Genomic DNA, 25,354 nt, shown 5'->3' on the forward strand with positions numbered 1-25,354 from the left:
GCAGTGCCCACAGTCACTCACACACATCATGATTAACGGCTGGGGACCCTGGTGTGAAAGCCACTTAAAAAGCGACGTTTTTGTTACAGACAGCACTCCACATATCGTAAAGGTCACACATGATAAGAGCATTAGCCACATTTCTTGGGCAAACATGCTTAACCTTGTACAGCACGTTCCCTGCAGACCAGCCATCCGTCTCCGGAATTTCAGAGGGCTCGATGGCGAGGTTCCTTTGTCAATCGGGATGAAAGATCACGGCTGTGGCACCATGCGGGGCTTCAGACAATGCCGTGGATTGGCTGCTGGCCTCGTGCTGTGTGGGGGCAGAGGGCGTGAGGCCCCACAGCCTGAGAAAAGCTGCCAGGAAAAAGAGACTTCTTTTGAACTTTGGTGCTGCTCTTGCCAGCTTTGATTTCCTCTGGAAGGCTCTGGAGGGGCCTCCCCCACCAGCTGGGGACGAGAGGGAAGGAAGGTACACATCTCAGACTTCAGCTTCTCAGTCTGGAGCTCGGCCCTTGGATATATGTGGCTTCCAGGGGAATTCAGAATGGCTTCTGTTTGCCCGGTAAGGACGGGTCAGAGCAAACATGACCTTGAGGACACTCAAGGCTGATGACTGGACAACACATCTACCCGCCCAGAGAGGAAGCCCGTGCTGTGGAACGCCCTGCTTTGAGTGCCACGGGAGATACCTGCAAAATAAGGTTAACACTTGGTTTTGGTCACTCACAGCTTGAGTCTGATCAGTCACAGGCCTGCTAGAGTGGCCTCACACACACTGAGAACAGAGCTCAGGGCTTTTGCCCTGCAAGCCACACTCCTTGGGCTGCAAGAGAATGCTGACGGTTGGCTCATAGCTTCTGAGCAGCAGCAGCGTCCCATCCTCTGCTCGCCACAGCACCTGCTTGCTCCGTCACTGATACACACACAGGGCATGCGGACACCGCTCAGCCTCCTCTCCCGGCTCCCTGGCTCCAGGCTGTGTCTTCCTGTCTCTTCTTCACCCTAGAACCGGTGTCCAAATCCCAGATCCAATCACAGATCCCTCTGTACTTTCAGCCTAGACAAGGTCTGCATCTTCTTCATACCACATTTGGCCTTAGGGGCATACTGTGCTGACAGATGTCCAGCTCCCTGAAAAAATAAGTGTCTGTATGTTATTACACATTTCACTGATATAAATGATGCACAGCATAAATTTACAAATAATGGTAAAATATACAGTATTCCTTATTGTAAATTCCATGTAACCAACCGAGATGCACAGAATGCTCTCGTTGAGTTTTGCTGAACTCTTGCATCCGTTGCCAATCTGTGGTTGCGATTCAACTGTAATTTGACATTTTTTGGGTGATCTTCACCATGTAATGGCAGTGAGCCTGTTTTTAAGTTGAATCTGCATTATTAACATTGTCTCCATTATTTTCTTAAGTCTGGAAAATCAACACGACTATATAAATCAAGCCTCAATTTCCAATGTCTGGGGTAAACAGCTCTGTTACATTGAACTTCAAATCAGCAATGCAGTGTCACTGGCGCAGAGTTGAAAGAGATATCCAATTAGCCACCATTCAATAACACTTCCACCACGTAGACACAAAAAGCATAAATGACCCCAAGAGTGTAGATAATAGCAAAAGACAGTAAGATCAGTAGGAAGTGACAGCAGAGCTTTTTATTACCATTGTTTGAATATAATTTATTTAATTGTAAGTGGATAGAAATACATTTTTTTCAGGGGCTGGGTTTAACATCCAGTTTATACAATTCTTTTTCTTTCTTTGCAGTGCTGGGGATCAAATCCGGGTCTTGTGCCTGCTAGGCAAGTGCTCTATCACCGAACTACACTCCTCGCCCCTCTTCTCAGCATCTCTGAGTGTTTCCTAATCATCTTTTGCAAATGGGTAGGAGCTGGCTCTGCTCACCACTGTCCTGTGATGTACAAGCCACACTCTTGTTCTTCGTATCTATTCCACCTTCTCTGTCTAACCCCTTTTCAACTACAGGCCCAGCTCTGCTGTCTGCTGGTTCAGGAAACCTTCCCTGAAACCTATCTCTCCCAGAATCCTTTGAGCTACGCACAGGTTTCATTATCCAGAAGGTGTCCAATACCAGCGTGAAGATTGCACTCGTGAAGACAGGGCTGTTTCATCTCCTCTCTTCATTGGCACAGGCTTACAGAAGGCCAGCACTGAATGCATGTGAATAAGTCAAACAAGATTTCTGGGGAGCATGAGCCTCATCTTGTACAAAACAGAGGGCCTGGTCCAAGGCTGGCCCTTGCTGACGTTTGCTCAGTGAACAGATGGCTGGGGAGCGAATCCATGGGCGAGAATAGGTGAGCAGGCATGTAAGTGTGGATGTGTGTGAGCACAGGGAGTGGGTGTGTGTGGCTGTGGCAGAGCAGCAGGTGTGTGCTTCTTGCCTGCAAACAAGCATCCTGCCAGGCGTGGTGGCGCATGCCTGTAATCCTAGCACTTGAGAGGCTGAGGCAGGAAGATCATTGTGAGTTCGAGACCAGCCTGGACTACAAAGTGAGCTCAAGGCCAGCCTAAACTGCATAGTGAGACACTGTCTCAGAAAGGCAAAAGAACAAAACAAAACAAAACAAAACAAAACAAAACAAAACAAAACAAGGCATCCTGCGCTTGAGGGAAGGATCTCTCCTATTGGCTTAATTTTTACTTCTCTAAACTGACTCCCCATGTGCTCAGGTATGTCCTTGGCATCTTCGGGGGGCTGGCAACTTTGGATAATGCAATAATTATTCTTGCTAATTACCAGAAAGCTTTCTCTTCTTCCCCACTAGATTTTGTTATGCCAATTGGACCTTGTAAACAGTTGTTCTTGAACCAGGAGAGTTAGAAGAGCATTTGCATTGATACCTCAGAGGCTGCTGCACTATTTGAATGTGGTTCTGGTCATGGAAGAGCCATTTGAGGGCTGACTGCAGGTGGTGTACGTGCAAGTGAACATGCGTGTGTTTGCAGTCTGTTTGCATGGTCTGCCCCATGCTGTAACGATCCCTCATCCCCTCCAGGGTAACCAGTAGCCCAGATATGAAGGCAGGAAGGGTCCTCACTGCTCAAGCCTGCACCAGTGTTACTAAACACCGGCCACCCCAAGATTTCCACATCAGAAAGCAAAGGGGAAGCTGTCTCCCTGGTGTCCCCAGGCAGAGGACTGATGGCAAACTTGTTCCTCTACCACTTCTCAGGCTTTGCCCTTCTTCCTGGAATTCCACAGCTGCTTTCACGGCCCATCCACTGCCATGAGCCCATGTGGCTCTATGCACGAGGGGAGTGTGGTGGGCAGGCATAGCTTGGCAGATGCCAGCAGGAAGGAGGAGTCTGTGGAGAGCAGGCACGGGGCTGGAAGCAAGCCAGGGGTGTGGGGCTGGGCGCTGTCTGCATGGATCCTAAGGGAACCACAGCCCCCCAGACCTGCCCTGGCTCTTCTACACTGTGGGGACCTTTAGCTCATGAAGGTGGGGTACAAGGGTCGAAACAAGGGCCCCGTGATGCTCACATTCTGGTTTCAGACCCCATCTCCCAAACCCCACCCCAAGCAAAGGCAGCTTCAGTTTTGAAAGCCCAGGCAAGGGAAATACAGCTGGTGCAGAGTCTCAGAACCATCTACAAGCCCTGGTTGTCAACTTTGCCTGGTTTTCTCATTTTATCTCTTACAAGCTTTTGGGATGCTAACATGATTAAGTTCTTCACGCAATTTATTAGCACCATGTTGGAAATCCAGGAGTATATAATACTGTCTGAGTAATCCAATTAGCAAAATGTATTTATTTAATGGGAATATTAGCTGCAGTCCATCCTGCACCAAGCCTCAGCCCAACCCTTTCTGCTCGAGATGTGTGTCCTCCCCGGAGAGGGACTTCAGGGGCCATGGGAGGTTTTAGAGACCATGAAGTGGCCTGAGTACTGGGAGAGGAGGGGCACAGAGCAGCCAAGGGTGCCCCCCATCAGGCTGTGAGAGGGGTCACACATGAGTTACAGAGGTCTGGTCTGAGGCAGGGTTTCCTATGAGAGGAGGAGAAATGGGCAAAATCACCAGGTTCAGATTCCCAAGTCACCACTTACTCTTTCTTTTGTGAACCCCGGGCAGGGTCTTGAGCTTCCCGAATTCCCGTTTCCTCAGTATCTGTAAGATGGGCACAGGAAACTGTTCCTGCAGGGTGGCAGCGAGACAGCCAGCCAGGCACTCAGCCCCTGGTGAAGCCACGCTCCTGTGTCCTGCCTATCTGCCCCTCCTGCAGTCCCAGCATGCTGGGAGGCTGAAGAAAGATGGTAAATCTGAGCCCAGCTGGGCAATTTAGCAACTTAGTGAGAACTTGAATGTCAAAATAAAAAATAATAAAGGCTGGGGGTGCAACTCTGAGTGAAGGCCCTGGGTTCATTCTCCAGTACTGGAAAAAGCAAATCGGCAGAAAGAAGCCAACATCTCTGCCATCCATCTCCAAGGGAGGGTAGCCGTGTAGACAAAGAAGCTCCCTAAAACCAGCAAGGAACTGGCGGGACAAGGTCGCAGAGCTCATCTCTGGCACAGAAAGTGCCACTTGGAGAGGGATACGGAGGGCGAGCGAGGAACCATGTTCTCACCTGCAAGCCATTGCCCCGGTGGACCCCACCAGGGTGCCCCTTGCTGTCACGGCTACCAGCATCATCCTGGGAACCCTCGAGGCACACAGCAGAGTATGCTTTGGACACAAGCAGGGGTCAGTCACACAGGCCCCTACTGCAGGCTCCTACCCATCCCAGTGCGAAGCTCTCAGTGTTATTAACAGGGGGCCTGCCCTGCTTGCAGCTTCCAACAGCCCCTGAAAGACTTTAGCACCCTCACAGGACAGAGGAAGAGATGCCCAAAGCTTGTTGGGTAATGAGATCATTTGCCTCTGGGTTCTCCATCAGGCTGTTTTACCCTACAGGGGAGCTTCTCCCCCTACTCACTGTTACACTTTCTGTGGGGAGGGACATGAGGGCGGGTGCCAATGCTGTCACATACCTGTGACAAGCACCCCCATCATACACATAGACAGTAGTGCTCAGCAGTCTCCTCCACTGCCGTGTGACTTCTCTCCCTCGGGCACGTGGGAGCCAGAGCAGTTCAGGGGAAGAGCAGGTGGAGAAGCCGCCTGACCTCCCACCAGCCAGAGTGGCAGGCGGAAGACAAAGAGGTCCACCCGTGGCTCCAGCTGGCACCTGTCCCAGGCTCTTCTCCGACATAAGATGCACATCTGTGGTGCAGGTCCTATCAGCCCAGACACCAGAAACACCCCAACCACCCACTCTAGCCCCCAGGGTGCCCTTTTCCAATGGAGCTCTCTGTCCCCCTCATGTGACTGAGACATCTCTGCCACTCGCCCCCCCCAGACTAATAGCTGCGATGTCGAACCTTCCACCTTAATGACAGGTGAGCCCAGACAAAGGCTGCTGCCTGCCAGTGCATCTGGCCGACATCACATTGCGTGGCGACGCGCTGCACACCCTAAGGCGACTGCGATCCTAATAGGCTCCTCCAGCTGCCTCCCGCATCAATCCTGACACCAGACGCTTTCTTCTTCCTCCCCACGGCTTCCTTATAACTCTGTCATTGTCACTGATTTTGACTAAAAGAGAAAAAACCTGCTTGTGCTAGTACGGCTCTAAGTCAGGCCGGCAGAGGAGTGGGATGAGAGCCAGGCTGAGGGTGCAGGAGCTGTGGTGGGGACAGAAGTCCACACAGGATGTGCCTCGAGGACCCACTGGGGAATGAGGCAGGCTGGGTGGGACTGCAGGGAGGCTCTGCCTGCCCTCTGCACCTCCTCCTTCCTCCTGTGTGGGAACCTCTGTCACGGTGTGCCTGGGATCACGTTCTAAACACTTTTTGCTCCCAGCCAGAACTTGCTTGGGCACTGATCATACAAGAGGCTGCGTATGGCACCCACCCCACTCCAGCACACTGGGAGGAGGGCCTGGCCCACCTACCGGGCCGGGTTGCAGGTTCATAGCTGTCTAGTTGCACAGTCTGTTTGTGAGTGAGAGTTGGGTCCCTGCGGAGTGAAGCACCCGCCTCCTCAAAAGGGGTGCATCCTCTATCCTACTGGGACCCAGCACCAGGGTCAGTCTTCTAATGCTGAAGAGTGGGAGAAGGGCCAGGATAGAGGAGGGGAGAGAGGGAAAGGGAGAAGAGAGACGAGGCAGAGGAGGAGAAGGAAGGGAGGGTGGAGGGGGACCTGGAGGCTGGAGTGAGTGGCTATCTTTCTCTTCCACAGTGTTTCCTTCAGGCCATCTGCACCAGGCTAGGAGCACCCCTCTGATTATAACTTGGGTGAGTGTGCCCCATTCTATTTTCAAAGAATCTAGTTCTTGCCAGGAAGGATCATCCAATGGCCTGTCTGATGCCCCAGCACTGTCCAAGTTCATAGAGAGACACAGAAGGGGAGCACTGACCTCAGGGTCACCCACAGCTAGGACTTCAGACCTACAGATGAAGGTCTGAGAGAACCGAGATCCAAGCTCTCTGTCCTGCATGAAATTGAGGTTGCCAGCACCCTCCCAAGGGGTGACAGTCACGTCACTGAGAAAGGTGAGTGCCCTGTACACACCGTCCCACAGATGGGCCACTGGGGATGGGAGGCTTCAGGACAAAGGCAGATTCAGGGAGAGGGGCTCCACAGAGCTCAGGAAGAGAAGCCTGGTGAGTGGGTGGGGAGTCTGTCTGCTGTGGCCTCAGAAGCTCTGGACCCCTGTTCCTGTTGGTGTGTCCAAGCCATAAGGTAGGATCTGTCTCTGGGCAGACCCCAAGCACGCCATTCCCATGTGCCTGTGGCTGTCTGCAGCATCTTCAGCAAGTGCACGGCCAGAGCCCATGGGAGTGGATGCCGTTAGAATGCTCGCACAGCAGAGCGAGGCCTCTCGCCTCCAGGGCAGCCCTCGTCTGCGTGTGGACCACTTGCTGGTTGGGGGCTGTGGGCCCCTCTGGGTGACAGCGTCAGTGTTTCCAGTGTCCATCCTGGTCCTCCAGGCTGAGTGCTTTCCTGTAATGGGGGTGTGCTAGTGCTGCCTTGCACAGCCTAAATGATTCTGCAGCATGGAGGGAAGGGATGGATTTGTTTTCTTCTCTTTTTAGCCCTTCACTTGTTGAAGGGCCTTGTCTGGGGTGTACAGGCTTGAGGGTCTGCTGTGCAGCCCTGGATCCCGACCACCTGTACCCCAGAGGTGAGATCGGGGCCTCAGTGTCCCCGGGCGCAGACCAGTGTGCCACAGCTCTCCTGGGCCTGCGGGGTCTCTGCCCCCATGGGGTGCCACGTGTTCTGTCCCTGCTCTGTGTCTCTGAGCGTCGGCATGGGCATCTGGCTGAAATGCACATCTTCGGGCGGCTGCTCTGGGAGAAAAGGCTGGAGCTGAATTTGTCCGCCTCAGGCTCTTCAAGGGAGAGAAGCAGGTCCCTTTGGAAGGGGACAGAGTTGTCAGAGAACAACGCTTTGGGCTGGTGGAGGGCAATCAGGGTGGGCATCCTGTTGGGGGGAGGGCCTCATGCCCTTCCTACAAACCAGGGGATTGCTCTTGGCAGGGTCTGGACAGGGTCTGATGGCCCCCTCGTTAGTGCCAGTGGCTGTGACTCACGGAAACAATGAAGCTGCTGCCTGTCTTCCTGGGCACTGCACAGCTGCTTCATTGCACTTCAAAGTCACAGACTCACAGGGAGCTGTCCCCAGCCTCGCACCCTCCCCCATGGGCAGTGCTAGGGCATCTCCTGGCTGGGTTTAGGATGTGCTTCCCAGCAGAATGTCTTTGCTCCTAGGCAGGTCCCTTGACAATCCATAGCCTGCGCATCTTGAGGGGAGGGCGATGGTGGTATCCTCCACTTCCCCAGCCCCAGCTGGCAAGTTCCTGCACTGGCAGAGCCAAGGCCCTGGGCGGAGGTGGGAGGGGCAGCTTCTGGCATCTTGGCAGCTGTTGCTGGGCAAGAATCTGCTCCCACCTCTGCCATTGGCCTTTCTGCCTCTTCCTTGCAGAGCAGAAGCGATGCCGTTGCCCAGGCTGCCCAGTGGAGGCAGCACCTTGGGGCCCAGTGCCAGCCTGGCCCAGCTGCAGTGACAGAGCAGCAGAAGCAGCCACAGTCACCATGCCATGGTTCTCGTGTGGCAGCCGTGCATCACTTCTCCTGCCTCTGCCTGCTTGGCTCACTCTCTTTCTCTGGCCAGGCCAAATCCTTCCCCCAGTGGGCAGGTGGGCATCTCGCTCCTGCTGCTCCTGCTGCTCCTGCTGCTCCTGCTACCCTGTCTCCTGACGTGTGGTGTGCAGTGGGTCTGTCTCAGGCTGCGGGGAACCAGGTGCCCTCAGAAATGCCAGTTCTTGGAGGGCAAGAAGTGCCTGGCTTATTTACAGATGGGCACATGGTAGGGTCCATTAGATAAGTGACCCGAGAGACAATGACACCTTGTAGTCGTCATTGGCCAGGATTTGCCCTTCCTATGCGACTTCAGAAGAGGAAGAGGCAGACACAGAGGTGAGCTGGCTTGTGGTGGCAGTGCAGTGGGATGCGGCAGAGAGCATGGGTAGGGGGCAGGGGAATGAGAACAAAATTCCAGAAAGGTGAGATCAGGGGTGACCCATGCACCCCTCCTCCAAGGGCTGGGACCAAAACACCAGAGGGTCTACAGAAGTGATAGTCTAGGAGGTCGTTGTTTTCATAAGCAGACACTGACAGCATTGGAAACTCAGGCAGTACTGCCATGGGCAAGGCCAGGGAGGGGGATCCTGCATATAAATAAGGATGTTCTGAAGTGTGCTGATATTATGGCCATGTATCACAGGCCTGCTGCCTGAGCGCTCACTAAGCACCTTCACAGGCCTTATATCATCTGTTCTCATCAAGAGCCCATGAGCTCTTCATCCCATTCTACAGATGTAAACAAGGGTCAGAGAGGCATGAATTTTCTAAACTCTCAAAATCAAGGAATGCTATACAGGCAGGACTTGAACCCAGAGCCTCGGGTTCTGAACCAGAGGTGTCCTCTCTGGGTTTTCTAACATGGCATCACCTGACTTGGCATCACCCACAGTCATCAAACCTCTCCTCTTCTGGGGGGAATCCTCAGGCAGAAGCTTGTCATGTGTCCCAAGGAGACCACACCCTATCACTCATCCATCACAGCACTGGAGATGCTGGGAAAATCCCTTTCAGGTGCAGACTGCCCCCCCATTCTAAAAAAAGGAGGTTATCCACCTGGGGAACAGTCCACAGGACTAATTGCTAAAAGGCCTAATTTGGAGATAACCACTGTTACAAACATCTCATTACTTTAATTAAAGTCTCATCCATCACTGACGGGCTGTTCCTGGAAGCAGGGGGCAAACACAGCAGCAGCCAAAGAAGGAGGGAGGGAGGAGGGTGTGTGCAGCTTCCCCGGAGCCTCGGCGTTCAGATCCCCACACTCCACCAAACCTCCCACAAGCGCCTCCTTCCTCCTGCACGCCTCTCCCGACCACCTTTTCCACCCAACTGCATGAATGGGAGCACATGAAAGGCAGAGCTGGCAGAAGCCAAAATGGTGCTTGAGGGCGGGAGAGGGGCTGGGCGCGTAGGAAGCGGTGATGTTCAATAGCTGCGCGTCCTGGGAGAAAGAGGTGGGAGCACACTTGGATTTGTGGGTTTCTATGCACTGCGGTGGGAGTCGTGATTGATCTCTGTCCACAAGTGAGGCCCTTTAGATACGGCAGTGTCCCCTTGTCTTGGAGGGGTGCATCCCAAGATCCCTAGTGGATGCCTGAAACGTGGGTAGTACCGAACCCTATGGATGTTGTGGTTTTTCCTATGATACATGCCTGTGATAGAGTTTACTTCATGAATTAGACACAGTAAGAGATGAACAGCCATAACTAATAATAAATAGAATAATTATAATGCACTGTAATAAAAGTCACAGAATATGTTCTTTCTCTTCCTCAAATGACACGTTGTGGTATACTACCCTTACCCTTCTTGTTGACCTTGTGGAACAGGATCCGCAGACATCCTTAGGGCCTCAGATAGATGTGGCGCCACTACTACCCCCCAGCCAGCTGGCCTCACATGGCCCCAAGTGAGGGACCACTGCTGTCCCTCAGGTCAGGAAACAGAAGCTCCAAGAGGAGATGGCACCTCAGGGTCACTCAGCTGGCAGGTGGTCAGGATGGTTCTGAGGTCCAGAATCTTCCTCCCAAGCCCGGTGCCAGAGGCAGCAATCACCGAGTTTGGGTAGGGGCTGGGTGCACAGGTACAGGATAACCAGAAGGGTGAGGCCAGGGTAAGGACAAGGGTGGGTCAGGTCTCACTGGGGAAGGGTGAAGGACGGACAGCCAGCAGCTGGGATGAGCAGTTCCCAGGCTGGTCAGGCATGTCAGGACATCCGGGCAGGAGGTGACAAGGAAGTGAGGATGGCAGGTGGTCTCTGGGTAGGGACCCTTCCCCCCAGGGTTCAGCCTGAACGTGCCCTTGCAACGTGCTGAGCCGGGGACACTTTGAAACCACTGTGCAGATCTCCAGGGACACAGGTGGAGGTGAGAGTAGACCCAGGGAGAAGTGAGCCTTGAGGGTTAGGAAGGGGCCTGGGTCCTACAGGAAGAGAGGGTGGGGCTTAAGATCCCAGTGGGTTTAGAGCCATGGCTGCTGACCTGGCATTGAGGTGGGCCAGTTGGGGGTGAACAGCGGCCTCTACTGGAGGGTCTGGGAATACGGGCACAGGGCAGATAGGCTGATTCCCTGGGCTGGGAGGAAATCTTGCAGTCTTGGTGGAACTCAAGCCTAGGCGACCTTGGACAGAGGTGGGGTGGGTTCTGATGCGAGCAGGCATTGTCCTGGGGCCCGGGATGCGGATGAACCGGACTGTGCTCCCTTTCCTATCTGGGAAAGTCCACCCAACCCTAACTCTGCTGACCTTGATTGACTTTCTGTCATTGTGCAGTTTTTCCTTTTCTAGAATTTCCTATAAACAGAGCATGGAGAGTAGCCTTTGAGCCTCATGGGCTTCCCTTTGGATAGGCTGTTCAGCGTCCTTTGTGTTTTGGTGGCCCAGTCGTCCCTGTCTTCCTGTGGCCGAGTAGCATCCTATTGTATGCGTGGACCTTGCTTTGCTCTCTGTTCTCCTGGGGATGAACAGTTGGGTTGGCTCCAGTCTTCAGCTGTCATGAATTGAACTGCTGTGGATATTTGAAAGTTTTCTTTTCTCTTGAAGAGAGAGATTGCTAGGCCGTACAGTAACTGTAGGAAGTAATTTCCTTACCAGAAACTAGAGAACTGTTTTCTCCAAGTGGCTCAGCAGTTTAGCATTTCCCCCAGTGGTGAGTGAGTGCCACCCCCCACCACAAGGAAGAAGTTATGTCTAAGCCAGACCAAATTTTACAAAAAGTTTTTCAATATCCTAAAAAGTACTCTTGATATGTAGAAAGGAAACTGCATAACATACATCTCGGTGGTAGACATAACTTAGATGGACACCTGCAAAAGCGCCAGAGTGGTAGAGCAACAGTATCACCTGCGTCACTGTCACCTGGCCCAGTCCTGCTTCACCAGGGCAGGTCTGGCCGAAATGCTGCATTGATTGCTCCAGTCCTGTTCAAAAAGAGCTTTCTATAATGTATACCCTGGTCAACATGATGGGGCTTACTTTGTTTATTTATGAGGCTTTAAAAAATATTAAGTAGGGGTCCTGTTTCTCTCTGACTTAATATTCCACACCCAAGGAACCAATCGGGTCACTGTGGAGCAGGAGCCCATGCAATGGTAAAGATGCCTCAAGTCCCACGGGCTAGTGTGTGGCGATTTATCCATGCTCCTGTTGATGACATTCTCCTGGTGTTCTGTGAATAACAGCTGTCCCTTCCCTTATCCTCAGGCTACACATTCTGAGACATCCCACAGACACTGAAACAGAGGACATTCCCAAGCTCTACAGAGATACCAGGCTTTCCCCATCCATATATACCTGTGATAAAGTTTAATTTATACAGTAGACACAGTAAGAGATTAGCAATAATCAACAATAAAAATAAAATAATTATAGCAGTACACTGTATTAAAAAGTTATCTAAATGTTATGAGTTGTTTCTGGAAATTTTCCAGTTGATATTTTTGGACCACATTTGAGCTTGGGTAACCGCGGGAAGGAAAACTGTGGGTAAGTGGGGGCATGTTATGTTTACGCTGCCGTAGAGACTCGTACCTGTCTCTAGATCTGAGGTGCCAGATGTCCCCTTGGTGCGGACGGTGGACTGGGGTGGCTGGGTCACAAGACTGAGAAGGAAGAAGGACTCTTCCTCTGGTACTCTCTCCACCATCGTTCTCAACTGCTGTCCACTTGGTGGGCCAGGTTCTAAACTGGGTGCTTCGTCTGTGTGTCATTCCACTCTCAAAGTCACACTGAGGAAGGTAGTATTCTCGTCCTTACTTTACAGGAACTTAAGAGACATTGAGTTACTCGCCTAAAGTCACACAGCTATTAAGAAGTAGAGACAGGGCCAAACCCAAATACCATGCTATAGGGCAAATTCCTTAATATCAAGGTCCTCCTTTCTACCTTCACCAAATACCCAGCATCCCAGCATGCATCTCTGGGATAGCAGAGGCTGCTCTGAGAGACCAGCCTCAAGGGTCACAACCAACTTATAATCAGTCACTCCATAGTGAGAGTGCAGAGGTTTGCACCGGTTGAGGCAGGCTGGTTTCCCTTTGGCCTTGAGTGTCTGATGCAAAAGCTTCTGTAGGGGAGGACCAGGCCATGGCTTGATCATGGTCACTTTCTAGTGGCCTTGAACAATGCCTTTTCCCTCCACTCCAGCTGTCCCTGTGCATGGCCATCAGCTCAGCTGTCCACAGGCAGCAAGAGCTGTGAAAGGGGTTGTAGGGTCGGGGAAGTAGCAAGCAGGGATTTGTTTTTCTTGGGGTTAAACGTCCCAATTTGAGGTAAAACAAAGTCCTTGCTGGAGCTTATCACCTCCAGCTAGGTGGCAAAAAAGCCCATTTAATCAGATCATTTAGCAGTGAATCGTGCTAATAAGAGTCAAGCTGGGCTCCTTCTGCACTTGTTGAAGGTCGGTCTCTACAGACAGAATCTTGCAGGCTGGTGGCCACTCTGGAGGCCAGGGCTGCAGAGGCAGGTGGGCTGCTGGGCATTCTTCCTCCTCGAATCACCAGAAAACACAGTGGTGCTGTGCTTTGTGCTATGGGGCCCGCATCCTAGGTCAGGAGGCAAATGCCCTGGGCCTCTGGTTGGGTACTTCAGTGAGCCAGGAATGGCTGTTAGGGACCTGAGGAACCCGGGTAGGAGAACCTGCCGTGTCTCAGGCAGGAGAACACTCAGCCCTCCCACCGAGATGTGGGCATGTGGCATCAGGAAGACTCTGGCCAGCCTGGTCATTTCCTGACTTCATGACCTGGCAGGACCTTTGTCTCCTCCAGTGCCAACTTGGATTTTTCTTGCTGTGGACTCAGTCACACTGTGAGTTCAGTCCTCAGCACAACTCTTGTCCCTAGGGATTCCTCAGTTCCAGAAAGAGGTGAGGAGCGCAGAGGGGGAGAATGGAGGGGAAGGTAGAGGGGAGTCTGGGTGGCTTGGGTAGGGGAGAGTGGCTGTCTTTCTCCTCTGCTCTGTTTCCTTTGTGCTACCTGCCACCAGGCTGAGAATGCTCCTCAGATTGTAACTTGGGTAGAGCAAGCCCCTTTCTATTTTCAAGACATCCAATCCTCGCTCAGCAAAGGGCCTGTCTGAGGGAAGGAGATGAGGGAAAGATGGGAGGGAGATAGAGACACAGAGAAAAAAGGACAGGAGGACAGAGATGGAGACAGAGCCAGTCTCCTGTGGGGACACTCGCCACATCCTTGGGTACCATAATTTGAAGGGACTGGAAAGATACTGCCCTAAATAGGTCTTGTCACAGGCTTCACTCTCCCTAGAGCCTCTACGGCTTCTAGCAGGGCCACTGAGAGACCTGCAGTGGGCAGCGAAGGTGCAGGATGAGGCAGCCTGCCACTCAGCTGGGTTTGGAGGGCTGCCACGGCAGAGGAGCTAGCATGGGCCTGGTGGTGCAGCCCTTCTCCATGGCTCCCTATTAACCTGAAGGCTGCTGCCTTCCTTCCAAGTGCTCAGTCAGGGACACTTGCCCAGGGAGTAGTCAAGACCTTGCTCCAAGCTGGGATGGATCAGCCACTCTTAAGCTTGTCACCTAAAATGCTCTCAAAGGCTTAAGATATTGAAGGTTTCATTACCAGCTGATGGGCTTTGGGGCAGTGATTGGATCATGAGGGCTCTAACTTTATCAAGAGGATTAATCTACTGATGAGATCATAATTTAATGACATTATTGGGAGGTGATGGAAACCCAGGAGGTGGGGCCTGGCTAAAGGGAGTGGATCACGGGAGCATGACCTGGAGGACTATACCTCGCTCCAGCTCCCTCCTGTCTGGCTCTTCCCTCTTTCTTCTCCCTGGCTGCCATGAGATGAGCAGTTTTCTTCAGCCCTTGCTCCATGAGGTTTCTGCGTCGCCACAGGCAGCAGCGTCTGTCAAGCATGGACTGAACCCTCTGAAGCCGTGAACCAAAATAAACCTTTCCTCCTCTAAGTTGCTATTCTCAGGTTGGGTTTTTTTTTCATAGTGATGAAAAGCTCACACAATCACCATCTTGGTGCTCCCCTAGCATCCCACTGGACTCTCCCCATCCCACCAGATTTTGCTCTGGCTATTGGGTTTTTCTAGATTTTCCTCCTTCCCCAGCTGAATGTGTGTCCTGTCCTCTAAGACCAGCCGTATACTCCCAACTCCTCAAAGACCCCCTGAGCCGCCTCTGCCTTTCCTGCTTCAGGTGGCCGCCAGCCCTGAGAGGATACCTAGGACTTGTCTCTGTCTTCTCCTTCTGGCTGGCAGTGTGGCACTTACTTTCTAGTTGCTCCCAGACTGTTCCTCCTGCTGTGTTCCCCTAGTGTCTGGGTAAATGAATGCTGGGTGCCAGCAATGGACTAGATGCTGCAAAGGTTCCTTTGATTCTCACAAATATCACTCCATTTCACAGATGGGGAAACTGAGCTCCACTTTTCCTCTGGCCAGCCACCAGCTTCAGCTCCTGCTTCATGCCTGAATCCCTATGCCATCTACACCCTAATCCAGGTTCTGGGACAGTCCTGACTGGTCTCTCTCTGCTGCCTTGGGTGTTTGGAGCCCCAGAGAGTCTTGCCTTTGCAAATGGCCTCAAGCCGGTCCTCTCATCCTCTCATGGTGATAAAGACTTTTGCTGCTTGTTTCTTATGTCTCTGGTGAAAAACCCCACTTTTTCTCCAAGATTTCCGTCTCTCCTGTCTGTAGCTCAGCTGAAAGGAACAACACACAGGCTCGTGTGGCTGGTGGTGCTCAGACATCCTGCACACTCCTGACCTTATGGTGAAACCAGCAGTGGTGGAGATATGTATACTGAGGAAACTGGCAAACACTACCAGTCTGGGGCTTTCCCTGGAAAGTTACCATGTACCAGGGCATGCCAGGGCCTCTGGGCAGGTGTATTGCCCCCAGCTAGAGAACAGCAAGGTGTCCACACTGAGGGGCACACTAGGTTGCTTACTCCACTGTATTCTCTGGCCTCTGTGAGGTTACCAACCTTCATGGGCTGCCTTTCCTCTCTGATAGTCTGGAGTACTGAAGATGTGTGAATGGACTCAACTCTTGGGAAATGCCAGAACTTCTTCCCCCTGGTGCTGAGAATTGAACCTAGGGCCTTCACACTGTTTGTTTTGAGACAGGCTCTCACTAAATTGCTAAGTTCCCCAGGCCAAGCTCAAACTTGCCATCCTCCTGCCTCAGCCTCCCAGAATGTTGACATTACAGGTCTGCACCCTCTTGCCTGGCTCCAGAACTTATTTTTAAAATAAATATTTGAAAACTGAACGAAACAAGGGTTCCACACAGACCTATATAGTGGTTTCTTGCAGAGCAAGTGCTACATAGACCCTGGGCAGCACGGCCTGTCACAAATTCTGCTGGGCCTACACAGCTTTCACCTGGCTTTCTACCTGGGCCAGCCCTCCTGGAAATGGGGTCCCAGGGGCTCCTGGAGGTGTGAGCATGGGTGCACAGTGTAGGAGTGGGGTTCTCATGCTCCTGTGTCCTGCAGGACTCCTCAAGCCAGAGTCAAGTTCTCCGCAGTCAGACCCAGCTGCCAGAAATCCTGCCACCTCCTCACTGACACAGTTACATTAAAGATTCAGGGTGTAAATTTGAACAAGGATTAACCACTCCCAGAACAAACAGCCCTCGCGCTCCTCCCTCCAAATGGAGCCGGCTGTGTTATCCCAGAGCAAACAGGTACTGTTCATCACTTCCCCTCTCCCGGCGGCCCGCGCTTCCCAGGGCCAGGGTTCCTACAGCGCAGTCCAAGGCTGGTGGGTCTCAGCCTCAGGAAAGGCAACTGTGAGACTTAATGCTCTGGGCCAAGCTGACTGGACCAAAGGTTGCCCAGATCCCCAGGACAACACGATTTCAGGTATGTACAGGAGGATGTTTTCAGAAGGCTTTAGCATCAGATAGGGAAACTGAGGAAAGATGGTCCACTCTCACTAACAGGCTCGTAGCCAGCTGCACCCCGTCTGTTGAAGCCCAGATGACATGAAAAGTTAGGATGGACCAGTTCCTCTCTGAGCTTGAGCTTAGCCATCCATCTTCTTTGGGTCTTGGACATCGGGGATCCTGGTCCTCAGAGCTGCAGGCAGAGAACGAGTCACACCACTGGCTTCGCTGGTTCTAGCTTGCAGGGAGCAAGCACATCATGAGACTCCTTGGCCTCTGTGATCACATGAACCAGTTCCCATAGACCTCTCCCTCCATTTCTCCATCTCTCCATCCCACTGCCTGTTTCTCTGGAGACACTGACTAACACAGAGCCTAAGGGAGGGGGAGCAAAAGGAAGACTTGGTGAGGCCCTCGTCCAGTTTCCTTTCATTCTTTAGAGAGAGGCTCAGCTCGGGCCTCAGGCAACTCTCAATTCTGCATCTGGGGAGTGAGGAACGAGTTCTGGCCAGGAGGATCCTCAGACCTCTTTTCAGATAGATGAATCAAAGAGATAATGGGATTTGCATTTGACCCTGGGGTCTCCTGCAAAACACAGAAAGCGACAAAGGAGAGGACAGGAGATTGTGTCACATGAAAGGCAAAGAAGGGTCTGCACCCTGGACGTGTGGGAACATTCTGGGCAAAACAGGATCCTCTATGAGCAGAAACATCCCACATTCACCCACCTCCAGGGGCCAAGCCAGCACAGGTGGGGGCCTGCTCTATGGGAGACCCCTCAGTCCAGAGGGGCTGTGACCGTGTGGCTCTGGGAATTGCTGAGCACAGGCCCAGCACCCTACAGAGCGTTGGTTTCTGGAGAGAAGCCAGGCATGCAGAGTTTTATGTGAAAGCTTATGCTTTTTAAATGTTAGTATCCAAATCTTTCTTTTCTTTTTCTTTCTTTCTTTTTTTTTTCTTTTTTTTTGAGAGTGGGTCTTGCTATACTGTTCAGGCTAAACTTGAGCTCACCTTGTGAACTCAAAATGATCCTCCTGCCTCAGCCTCTTGAATGCTGGGATTACAGGCATACACCACCACGCCTGGCAGCATCCAGATCTTAAACTCAAAAAGCACGATACTGGCCAACCCAAGCTACCACAGGCTGGCCTCCCCTCCCTTGCTGGGCTGTTTGCAGGCACTGCTCTCTCTCCAGGTGGCTGCTGGGCCGGGAGGGCTGACCCTATCCTAAACCTCCACTCTTAGAACCTTCCAGGGGCTGCCTCCATCCAGGGTAATTAGATTTTGCTTTTCTCTGGGGCGCCTTTGATGCTTGGAGGTTGCCAGGCATGGTTACTGGTTTATAAGCAGCCTCTGATGATGGGAGAATGGTTTTGAAAGCTGCAGCCTGCAGAGAGCAGCCCCTGTGGGCTGTTGTCAAGTCAATTTCCACGGTCTTCAGGGCCAGTGTGTAAACCACACTCAGAGACAGAAGCGCTGAGGAGGGAGAGATCCCCAAGTGTTCTCGGGGCTCCTTGGGCTGGAACCAGGCTTCACAAACCAGGACTTAGCTCTCTCAAATGGGTGCTGCCACCCACCCTTCCACCCATCCACCCACCCATGCACATGTGCACACCGCTTGTGTTTATCTGGTGTTGGTCCTGTGTCAAGCCTGTGCTGGATGAAGTGCTGGGTGACATAGCTGTCCTTGTTCACAGAGAGATTGTGTTCTTGGGCCCATCCTTCTAATGTCCAGCTAATCTACAGCAAGAGGGAAGAAACGCATTTCTAGAGGAGGGAATAATGAGACAGGAGAGAGGGAGGAAGGGAGAGAGAGAGGGAAGGAAAGAAAGAGGGAGGGAAGGAGGGAGAGAGACAGAGAGAAAGATGGAGAGAGAGAATGAGAGAGAGAGAGAAGGTAGGGATCCTCTCCCAAACCCTCTGCAGACTCTGAGCAAAGAAATAAGTAGAAGACGAGGGGGAGGGTCACCCTTTCTGCACCTCTGGGTCTGACAGGGAAATGGCTCAGGGTGCTTTATTGTTGGTGCAGAAAATGTCCCTGTGGAAGGACTCAGACATCGGCAGTGGATAGAACGTGGAAAGATAGGCTTCCTCAGGGCAGGTTATAGAAAAGTTATGCAATGATTTTGTTGAACAGAGACACTTTTTTTTTTTTTTTTTGAGACAGGATGTAGCTAAGTTGCCCAAGGCTGGGTTTGAATTTCTGATTCTCCTGCCTCAGCATTCCAGAGTGCTAGGATGGCAGGGGTACAGTACACCACGGAATCTGGCTTTGGAGACGTCCCTTAACTGGAGCTCAATTCCCTCGCCTTCAGTCCCTCCCACACGTTGTAAGTGTTTCCTGTGGAGGTTTAGCAACCAGCCTCAAACCACACGGGCCTTTTCCAGCTCTATTGTGCCTCACTGGAATATTGTTCCAGGATGGGTCAAGAGAAGGTCTGGGTTTTAGGCTCGGTGTGGCCCTTTGGAAGGCATAGTGAACCTTCTGTTCCTAAAGTGGGGCTCTTTGCCGGCCACTGGGGTGGACCCTCAGCACCTCGGATCAGTGCACAGACACCAGCAGAGTTGAGAACCCCCAGCCCCCAGCTCCTTTTGAGTAGGGTTGTCTTGCCCAGCCGGTGTTAAGGATGCCTCTATTCCACTGAGTCCAGCAGGGTGGACCACATGAGTGCCTTGTACCCACTGTGGTTTTCCTTCTCCAAAGGCCTGTCTGCTAGCAGCATATCTGTGCTCCACCTGTTATTGGGCCTTATGTACCTGGCTGCCTATGGCAGGGCCCCTGCAGGATCAGTTTCCAAGCCCAGGAAACTGGGACTGTTTCCAGGAGGAAGGAACCGAGGAGGACAGAGGAAGCAGAGATGAAGCAGAGGTGAAGGAGGGAGGCAGGGGCGATGGCCGGGTGTGATCACGTGCTGCTCTTGCCTAGTCTCTCCCTTTTTCTTTTCCTGCCCTTCTGTGATGGCTTGTGTCTAGATGTCCCCCCAAAACCTCATGGGGTCTTGTTGGGGCTTATTAGAGATGGCTGGATCTAGGGTGTGTGATGCTGGGACCAAGGATGTGATGCTGGGATTGATTCATTATTTGATGCTAGGACTGAGGTTGTCCCACCCTAGGTAGGAGTGCTACCTACCCTAACGGTGGGTAGCCTGATTAGGATATAAAGACAGAAAGAGGGTTGCTGCTTGTTGCTTGCTGCTTTTGCTGGCTTCAGCCCACCATGAACTGTTTCTCCTCTATGTTGCCTCTCTGCCATGCCACCTTGCCTTGGAGCCAGCCAAGTGTGGACTGAAACCTCTGCACACTGAGAGCCAGATAAACATCTCCTCCTTTAACTTTGAGGGCTGGGTATTTTGTCTCAGCAATAAGAAAACTGAGACACCTTCCCTTGAATCTGTGGCCATGGCTCCCTGTCATCTACGCTCGACAGAGTGGAGGCAATGAGCAGGCATGAAGGAGCTGCAGGAAGAGGGAGGCACTGGATGTCATCCCAACCCTCTGTCCCGCTCTAGCTGACTCTTTTGGTCTGTTGCTCCTGGGAGTGAACTGTGGAGGCGAGGTGGAGACTCTCGGTATTCTCTAGGCACAAGAACCCCCAGGACTGGAAATTTACTCTTCGTCCCCTTCTCCCCACCCCAGTTATTTTAACTTGTGGACTTTGACTCTGTCTCTAGGCCTCAGTTTGCTCATTTATAAAATGAGAGGATTTGACTAGTCCAGGGGTCAGCAAACATTTTTTGTAAAGAGTCAGATTCACCAACCAGGAAGTCTGTGTGGCGGGCAGGTTCTCACCACTGCCATTGCATAGGGGAAGTAAGAAAGGCCAATCTGTACATGAGTGGGCATGGCTGTGCTCCAATAAACCTTTATAAAAATAGACTGTGGGCCATCATGCTGTGGTTGTTCATCTGCAGTGAGTCCTTTTGTCCAGTGGAATCTGCACTGAAACTTCACCACAAAGCTTCTCAGATGGCAGAGGGGAGATGGGCACCCTCCTGCCCACAGCTCCTCCACCACCTTCATCTCTCATCCCACCCCCACCCCCACCCCCGGCATGAATTCCTGGAAGGGGGTTTGAGAAGCAGGTGACTGGGTGGAGAAGCACATCCAGCCCATCAGGGTTCAACCCCACACAGGACTCTGTGGCCTCAATTCCTTGGTCCAAAGATGGCCCTAGAAGCCCCCCTACTATCCCACCTGGAGCAGTCCTTGTCCACAGGTTTATCGAGCAGTTTTAATGGGAGATTGAGTTGTGATAAGAACACATTCCCACCTCTGAAAGTCTGGGTTGCAGCAGAAAATTACCAGAAGCTCCCTGTGAAATGTCTCTGGACACAGAGTGCTATGTAAATGCATATCCAAGATGCATGTCTTAACACATGGAAGGGTCATGGGGAGGGATTAGGGAGACCGAGGGGTAGAGCATATTGTTTAAGGAAAATGGCATGCTTTTCCATGGAGTCCCAGAGACGTGCTAGGGGGAACTGGGCTGTTTGGGGTGTGCAGATTCTGCAGGGCTTCTGGATAACTTTCATTGTCTCCTGCCAGCTCTGGGCAGACTGATGTCTTCTGTGGCCTCTACCTTAGCTCCCTACCCCTGGCTGGGCCCCTGTCTCTTGATCCCAATGCCCCCCAACCCCCAATGGAGCACCCATCCCTTGACTCCCCACCTTTGACCCAGGGCTTCCTCTGCTCCTGAATCCTCAGTCTCAGCCAAACCAACTCTTCAGGTTGCCGTCTCCAATGCCGTCTCCAATGCCGTCATCACCACCTATCCCTTCCGAGGCTTGGGAATGTGCCCTCCTGGGTGACCTTCACGCTTAGTCTCTGACCACCAAGTGTGCCATTGATATCCTCCTCCTCAGTGGGTGCTGTGAGGATGCTCAGGCCTCTCCGGGAGCCTGGTGGAGGGAGGGAAGCAGGGTTGGACCACATGAGATGAAAGTCCATGGAATATCACATCTGGAATGGGCTCAAGGAACTGCTTCACCCAACCTCCCCTTTCTTATACGGAGGTATAACTCATATAACATAAATTAATCATTCAAAAGTGCACAATTTGCGCCAGTCATGGTGGTGCACATGTGCAATTCAGCTTCTCCAGAGACTGAATTGGGAGGATTGCAAATTTGACTCCAGCACGGGCAACTCCGTAACTTAGGGAGACCTTGTGTCAAAATGAAAAATAAAATTAAAAAAGGGCCCCCTGTGGGGATGCAGCTCAAGGCAAAGGCCCTGGGTTCCATTCCTGGTACAGAAAAAAAAAGGCGGAATTGACAATTCAGTGGCACTTAGGACATTCACAGTATTGTGTGACCACCACTCCTATCTGATTCCAGAACATTTCTATCCTTCCCCAGAGAAATTCTGTCCCCATTGGCAGTCCCTCCCCGTTCTCCTTCCTGAAGTCTCTGCTGATCTCCAATCTGCATCTGGTCCTGTGGATTTGCCTGTCCTGGGCATTTCACATCAATGGCACCTTACAGTACACATGGTCTTCTATGACTGGCCACTTTTACCCAGTGGAACACAACCCCTTTGCTTTATTCTCTAAGGCCATGGAAGTGACCTGCCTAAGCTCCATAGCTTGTTTTGGGGAAGAAGCCAGACCTCAGGGCCAGGAGAAATGGAACCAGAAGGATGGCCTCAAAGTTTCCTATGTACCCATAAAACCTGTGTACTGACTGTGTAATAAGCTTATTTAATGAGCATTTATTGGACAACTGATGAATGCACAGTAATTTCTCCTTTCTTGGAGCCTCCAGCCTGGTTGGCTCCAGGCACAGACCTGGCTGTAAGGCAGGTGCAGGATGACTGTCCCTTTCCACTTGGTCACAGGCCAATCTGTCTGCCTCTCCTGTGCCCAATTCCCTCGACACTAACTCACGTGGGAACCCCAACAGGGCTGACGCAGTGCACACCTAAGAGCCTGTCCACTGTAGTGTCCAAAGCATCACTGTATCTCCATGTAATGTCACACAGAAACAAGAGGCTTCCTTTGGGTGTCTCTATCTTGTTGGCAAGCCTGACCCCTCTTGAAGGAGCCACATACTTGCCCAGAACCCCTAGCTTTGAGGCCAACTTGAAAAGGTGAGGCTTACTCTGTCTGCTTCCCACTCTGCCTAGGACCTGGGAAAAAGAAATGTGTGAGGGTATGCAGGTTCCAGGGTGGGTGGTTGTCACCATTTCCAAGAAAGGACAGAAGAAGGTCAGGCTGTGCTCATGTGTGTCCCTGCCTCCTGGTCCTTTTGTGTAGCCCCTGCAGGCCATTCCCAGCTACCCACTTCCCACCACCTTGCCCTGACCAGCAGCCTTCCTCTGCAGAGATGTTTCGCCCTGACACTCAAAGATGCTGTATATATAACAGCTGGTTAAAAATATATCTGTCTGCTACAAGCCCGTGAATAGGTCTACTCAGTATGATCAAAAACCACGGTGAATATTTAAATTAAATTTATTACAGTAAAAGACACTGCCGTTCATCCCCCTCAGAATACCCACCCTTGCTTTGGACACAGTTACCCTGCGGCCCTTGTCATCTCCTGAAGCAGTTCTGGACGTCCTCTTTTGTGGGTATCTTTAGCTGTGCAGTTGTGGCTGCTGCAGTGTCCAGAATCCATTCAAAATGCTTACCTGTCACGGTCATTTTGATTTCAAGAAGGAGCCAGAAATCACATGGTGCCAGATCCAGGGACCAAAGTGGATGAGGACACACTGCAAAGTTTTTACAAGCCTGCCGTTCTCTTGGGCGGCGCCTGGCAGCAGCGGTCATTGTGCTGTTGGTCACGCCTCACAAAGAAGCTCATGAACGAGGACTTCTGGAGGAGAGGACTACTTCAGGGAGCGGCAAGAATGATGGGATAAGTGCTCAGAGCAAGGGGCAGGATTTTGAGGGGGACTCATGGCAATGTGTCTGTTGCTGTAATCAATTTTTAAATTTGAACATTCACTGTGTATTTTGGTTACCGCTTGTGAATCTGCAGCCTCCATAACACCGGCTATAAGCAGCTCCTAGGCAGCTATCCAGGAGTGCGCCCCCGACAGATTGGGCTGCTTTATCTCTGGGGCTCAGAAGAGGGGCCTGCTTTCCTATTTGGAGGAGCTGGAAGAGTCTAATTTTGTTCATTTGTATTCAGCCATTTCTGCATGTTCCCTCTAGTCAAAGGCAGTACTGGAGTGTGACACAGGCACATTATTTATGTTTAGCTTTTCTTTACCCAGGGAGATCTGGGGAGACCAGTAGCTCGATTGTGGAGACACCGCAGTGGCAACACTCCATCACTCAGAGGCTCAGTGAGAGCTGCACAGGCGATTCAAGGGGGGAGACAGGGCAGCCCTCTGCCATCAGATGGTGGGGTGGCCAAGCAGCTGGGGCCGGCCGTGTCTTAGTCTAGATGCCGGAAAAATGCAGCCTGCAGGGAGGTGCTGGGGCCCGGTGCACGTCCTCCCTCACAGCTGCTACCCCTTTCCAGGGAGCTGTGGCTGCTGAGGTTCGTCGCTCACCCTAGCATCCTCTAGGCCGGTTTCTGGCCAGGGCCCTGGGCTCCACCTGCTCTCCAGGCCCGCCTCCATCCCTGCCGCATGGCTAACACCTCCACCGCATGGCTCTGGGAGGCTGCTCACTCCTCGACTAGATTTTTTTCTTTCTTGCTGTTTCTTGCTTCAGAGGCAGCAAGGCAGGGCCCGGGAGGCGGCAGCCAGGAGTCCTGTAGCCAGTGTCCCCACTGGTCACCTTGGTCTGGGCTAGGCTGACGGCTAAGCACGGTGGAGCAGGGAGGGAGGAGGTGGGAGAATTCAAATTCACTGCAGTCATGTGGAAATGAAGGGAGAAGAAGACTGCTTGAACTCAAATGGAGCTGGCCACGTCCTATCTGCCCCTCCCTTGCTATGATTAAACGTGGGTGGGGGGTTGAGCAGTGGGCAAATGACAAGACCCAGTATTCATTAGCACCTCTGAAAGCTGCAAGAGACCACTCATTACGGGGCCCTCACCTCTGCCCCCAGCGCGGTTATTTACATAATGGCCTGACCCCAGGTTACCTTTCATTAACAAACACATGAGAAAACACTGCTGCAGCTGGCGGCATCTCATAAATATATATTGTTAACCCCGTGTAGTCAGCCGACTTTCACTTACTCAGAGAAGGGGTCTGGCCCGCCAGAGCCATTCTGTGGAGGGCTCCAGACTCAGCAGAGCGTGCACCTCTTCCTCTGAGTGCAGAGTTCAACGCTCTGTTAATTTGCCTGCCAGGGCTCTGGACGCCAGGGATGGGGCATGGCAGGCTAATTTGTTGGGCACTCGCTGGCAGGACGACCTTCTCTCTCAGGCTGTGTGATTTAGAGAGAAAACCAGACACGTGCGTGTTCAGTTCTGGGATTTATACACCACAGTGGGGGGACTCTTTTTTTCTCTTGGGCTCCAACAGGGAGAAGCCTGGGGACTTTTGCCTCTTCTGAGGAGCTGAGGTGTGTGGGGTAGAGCATGCAGCTTTTGAGTTTCCCTCCCACTGAGGCACTGGTGCTCCCAGGAAGCAGAGAGGGGCCACGTAGGTAGCCTGAGACCCCAGTTGGGATGGGGTTCTGGAAAGGTAGAAGGAAGGAGGGGCTGCAGCCAGGCTGACACTAGGGTTGACCACTGACTCCAGCCAAGGGTCCTCAAGGAAGTTAGGGCCAACTCTTGAGTTACAGGATGATGGGACCCTAATTTGAATTCCTGTTATCAGGGGTATTATTTCTATAGAAAAATTATCCAAAGAGACTCAGAAAAGCGCAACCAGTATGTATGAACACTTTTACTCTCAGGCTGTTTCTGAAGGTCAGGAATCC

At 52.2% G+C, this 25,354-nt stretch overlaps 1 long non-coding RNA gene across 2 annotated transcripts; it reads right to left on the reverse strand.

The window, feature by feature from the left end:
* Window positions 1-16,493: 16,493 nt before the first annotated feature.
* On the reverse strand, window positions 16,494-23,250 carry LOC102014071. 2 transcript variants are annotated; one of them, XR_264354.1, is made up of 3 exons: window positions 23,162-23,250; window positions 21,199-21,429; window positions 16,494-16,724 (listed from the first exon to the last, which is right to left on the reverse strand). It is a non-coding gene; the product is annotated as an uncharacterized LOC102014071 (long non-coding RNA). The 2 variants fall into 2 exon arrangements; XR_001231588.1 differs by having other exon boundaries at window positions 16,494-16,765.
* Between the last annotated feature and the right edge of the window lie 2,104 nt (window positions 23,251-25,354).

The sequence above is a fragment of the Chinchilla lanigera genome, unplaced genomic scaffold (genome assembly GCF_000276665.1).
Source record: "Chinchilla lanigera isolate Chin_1 unplaced genomic scaffold, ChiLan1.0 scaffold00105, whole genome shotgun sequence".
In the NCBI taxonomy this organism is placed as follows: Eukaryota; Metazoa; Chordata; class Mammalia; order Rodentia; family Chinchillidae; genus Chinchilla; species Chinchilla lanigera.